At 35.6% G+C, this 4820-nt stretch overlaps 1 long non-coding RNA gene across 1 annotated transcript; it reads right to left on the bottom strand.

The window, feature by feature from the left end:
- Positions 1-753: 753 nt before the first annotated feature.
- On the bottom strand, positions 754-2162 carry LOC129624219 (uncharacterized). The gene is made up of 2 exons (XR_008700833.1): positions 2054-2162; positions 754-1012 (listed from the first exon to the last, which is right to left on the bottom strand). It is a non-coding gene; the product is annotated as an uncharacterized LOC129624219 (long non-coding RNA).
- Between the last annotated feature and the right edge of the window lie 2658 nt (positions 2163-4820).

Below are 4820 nucleotides of genomic sequence, written 5' to 3'. Positions count from 1 at the left end.
AAATTTAGACAGATGTAAATCATCTTACATTTAAACAAATGTTAATCATTAGAAAATCATCTGATTAATTCAATGCTAAGCAAAGTTAAAACAGTAAAGAGTGCTTTTCTTTTTATATTAGAGTCATCTGTACGTTAAATAGCATACTGATATCTTCCCAAAAATAGTATTTTAAAACCACTGGTGGCTCATAAAGACGGAAGCAATTTTTGTATCACATTTCTCTTGACAAATACCAGCTGTAGATGAATATCAGTCCTCTTAATGTATATTCTAGATGGTGTGCTTAATAACAAAATCATGCTATAGAATTTACCATGATTAAAATCCACCAGACTAATCTCCTTAAGATCAAATCTCATAATAGAGAGTCAATGAATTGTGACTGCATTCAGGAGAGCAACTATTACTATTTTGTGCTTCATATAAGCTAGAAATTAATGTTACACTTTCTAGTACCCAGACATCCTTTGCTTTTAAATTATATACATGAAGAAATTATGTGCCTTAATTATATCAAGAAGGAGGACTGAAAATAATATACTACATGTGTATAAGTGCTTTTTTAAAAAATTTAATTAATGAGAGAAATAAATTTCCCCCTTCACTTTACAAAATATCTGAACACAAAATCCTGAAAATTTTCCTTATTAAAGGGATAATGCAATGAACTGAGAAACCACGACATAATTAAAACAAAAACTAAGAGAGAGAAGTGTCACAGATGTATAGGGACCACGAATACACTGAACATCTTCCGTAACTCATTTAATCTCCCTCATGACTCCTTTTTGGTCTCCCTAGTTGAATAAGGTGCGTAAAACATTATAATATATGAATGAATTCTCAGTGTCTTTTAGCAGTTGGATAAACATTCAGGTTCTTTTGTTGTGTCTTAAGACTGATGATCCTCCTCTGCTCGCTCAGCCTCCAGTAGCTCTTACCAGAACTGTGGAAGCTTCTGCATCAATTTAACCTTCTCCTTCTGGCCCCTAGATACAGTCCTCATTATCTGTAATGCAGTCATCTTATCACTTGCCATTCAAATGAAGATCCCAAACGTTCAAGCTTTGGAAAATCACAGTTCAGAGAAAATAAAAATATCTCTAGCTAAGACCTCGACAGATGCTATTGTTAGGAAAGGGTATGAATCATAACCAAGCCAAGAAAATATTCAGCACTGGTGCTTAGTAGTCAGTGCAGAGAAAGATGTTGCGTGTGAAATACAGTTCTGAGAGTCACAGAGGTGCTTCACAACAAGGATCTCACTTTGTTGAAGACTAATATTTGCATTATTTGAATTTACAGGACTTAAAGTGGGTTAGTCAGAATTCTAATGTTTAGGAATGTTCCCTAAATCTGCTTATTTAACTTATATGTGGAGGACATCATGCAAAATACCAGGCTGGATGAATCACAAGCTGGAATCAAGATTGCTGAGAGAAATATCAATAACTTTAGATATGTAGATGACATGACCCTAACGGTAGACAGTGAGGAGGAACTAAAGAATCTCTTGATGAAGGTGAAAGAGACGAGTGAAAAGGCTGGCTTATACCTGTGGCGGATTCATGTTGATATATGACAAAACCAATACAATATTGTAAAGTTAAAAATTAAAATTAAAAAAAAATTAAAAAAAAAAAAAAAACCCTCAACATCCAAAAAACTGACATCATGGCATCTGGTCCCACCACTTCAAGGCAAACAGATGGGGAAAAATTGGAAACAGTGACAGACTATTTTCTTGGGCTCCAAAATAACTGCAGATGGTGACTGCAGCCATGAAATTAAAAGACACTTGCTCTTTGGAAGAAAAACTACGACACACCTAGACAGCATATTAAAAAGCAGAGACATCACTTGGCTGACAAAAGTCTGTATAGTCAAAGCTATGGTTTTTCCAGTAGTCATGTATGGATATGAGAGCTGGACCATAAAAAAAGGTGAGTGCTGAAGAACTGATGCTTTCTAACTGTGGTGCTGGAGAAAACACTCGAGAGTACCTTGGACAGCAAGGAGATCAAACCAGTCAATACAAAAGGAAACCAACCTTGAATACTCGTTGAAAAGACTGATGCTAAAGCTGAAGCTCCAATACTTTGATCACCTGATGTGAAGAGCCGACTCACTGGAAAAGACCTTGGTGCTGGGAAAGACTGAGGACAAGAGGAGAAGGGGGTGGCAGAGGATGAGATGGTTAGATGGCATCCTGTCACACTCAGTGGACATGAGTCTGAGTCAACTCCAGGAGATAATCAAGGACAGGGAAGCCTGGTGTGCTGTAGTCCCTGGAGTTGAAACAGGTGGAAAAAACTTAACAATTGAACAACTCTTTTAAAACATGGACAGAATTAGATATCCTAAATAAAAATATGTGAGTTTAATTTTTGTTTTTATCAATGATAATCATGAGAAATATTCTGTTCAGTGAAATGCATGTGTAATAGAGAACAAAAAATCTGAGCATACCACATACGAGATATGTCAAACTTAATATCTAAACATGATCATGGAATTATAAACCTGATTCTAATTGTAACACATACTCTTTCATTGAGCTAGGCATCTGCTATGGCAGAAAAAAATGACTGGAAACTTATTCTTTAGTATATTTCAGGGCTGTACCACTGGTAAAAGAAAAGTGCTAAATTCAATTTTCTTTTTTTTTTTTTTTCAAAGTGGGAAGGTAGGCAGGTAAATGATATCTAGCCCCATCATTTTTTTTTTAAATAACTCTATTGTGCTAAGAGAAAATAAATGCTCTAAAACAGTTAAATATCTAGTAAGTATTATCAAACATCAAGCTCTATACTATAACCTACAGTGAGTCAACTTAAATTTAATCAAACATTCATAACAAATCAAAAGATAGGTATTTTATTATCCCAATTTATAGATAAGGCAACTAGCAGAGTGAATAGAATTTCAAGGTTACATAGTTTTGCCTGCATTCTAGTTCCTCTTTTAACCACTTCATGATACTACCTTGTATCTGTAGAGGACCAGTTACCTTAAAATTGATTCCAGTGTCTGTAACTTACTTTTTCTCCACTTGCTGGAGACTTCCTTACTGGGAATAATTTGTCTTGGGCAAATCTCAACCATAAGTTATCCTCCAGGGGGCAATCTAACATGGCTGTTAAGAAAGTGCAGACCTGGAAATCAGACTGAGTTGGATATGGCTCTTGATTCTTCAAAAATTTATTTAAACATCAGGAAAATCCCTTCCTTTAACCTTAGTACACTCCTGAGGTGTCTCAGTGGTAAATAATCCACCTGCCCAATGCAGGAGACACAGAAAACACAGGTTCAATTCCTGGGTCAGAAAGATCCCTGGAGGAAGAAATGGCAACCCATTCCAGTATTCTTGCCTGGAGAATCCCATGGACAGAGGAGTTTGGCAGGGTACAGTCCACGGGGTCCTGAAGAGTCGGGCATGACTGAGCGTCTGAGCACACAGAAATATAAAAAAAAAAAGCTTAGGTGTATTAAGTGAAATACCCACAATTGCACAGATTGTGATTTTAAAAAGGAAAAGCCTATGTTAGCTGGTTCTCAAGTCAGTTTGACTTCAACTCAACAATGCTTTTGAAATAATCTGTGAATATTCCTAAATTTTCAAGTCCTTAAAAGGTTTACTATTTTCAGCTACACATTCTTTTTGCCTAGAAGGTCTTGAGAGGACAATTATCCCCCTTTTTATTAACTATATTATTAGAGTACATATGTATATTCTCATGCCAGAGTTCATATGTTTGAGGTCACTGGAGATACTCCAATCATTATTATTTATAAAATGCTGAAAAGTATGTTTCTGGCAATAAGAGAAGATGCAACTCTTGAGTAGTCTCATATTATTCTTGTGTGCATTTTTTTTCATGTCTTAGTATTTTCAATTGTAACTCAGAGTAACCCTCAACATTAGCATTACAACTAGTTTCAGACCTAAATTCTCATTGTCACATTTATTCCATCAACCAAAATCCTTTCTTACTCTTCCATCCTCACTCACATTTCTGGGCTTCACTCAGCATCTCCTTCTATGAGCACCCTGAATCACAGATTATGAGAAACTAAACCATGCTCCTTTGCAGCTAGGATTCTGAATATAAAGTTGGTTCCAGTGAGATGCACTGAAAGGAGATTTGGATGAATAATTAACAGAGGCCATATTCTTACTGCCTTTTTGATGAATTAACAGAGACATCCTTCTAAATCTGCTCACAGGTGCTGCAACTGTGTGGTAACAGAACCAGAAGCACAACTGGAATATCTTCTCCTTTTCTGTATTAAATTCTTTTCTGCTTTATATATTTAATTTTTGTTCCATGCACTGAATTCACGCTGACACTTTCAGATAGTCTGTCCCCATAATCTCCTAAATACTTGTTCACACTTTCTAAAGAGACATGCAATTGATAGTTGACACGCAAATCCCCCTCACTCACGTCAGTGGTCATGTTTCTTCAATAGGTGGTTCTCCATCCATATATGCACTAACTCTGTGCTTACTCCTGTACTTTTTGATAGTATTTACCCAGAAAAGGGCTGAAAAATGTTCATATTTTTATAATCTCACAGTCTGTTTTCTTCTCTAATTTTTGTCAGTGTAACTTTAGATATGCATAACAACTATGAATTTTCTTTAACATGTTTTATTTTTCCTCATTACAATCATCTTTTGTTAATGCCAACAAAACTCAAACATTCAAGATAAGCAAATGTAATATGTTTAAAGCTGTGATGAATTATGGATTTAATAATTTTTGTTGTCCCTCTACTTAAATTTCCCACCACTGTCTAAAGCAATGTCTCTC

The sequence above is a fragment of the Bubalus kerabau genome, chromosome 12, assembly GCF_029407905.1.
Source record: "Bubalus kerabau isolate K-KA32 ecotype Philippines breed swamp buffalo chromosome 12, PCC_UOA_SB_1v2, whole genome shotgun sequence".
NCBI lineage: Eukaryota > Metazoa > Chordata > Mammalia > Artiodactyla > Bovidae > Bubalus > Bubalus kerabau.
This window is presented reverse-complemented; position numbering and strand designations above follow the sequence as displayed.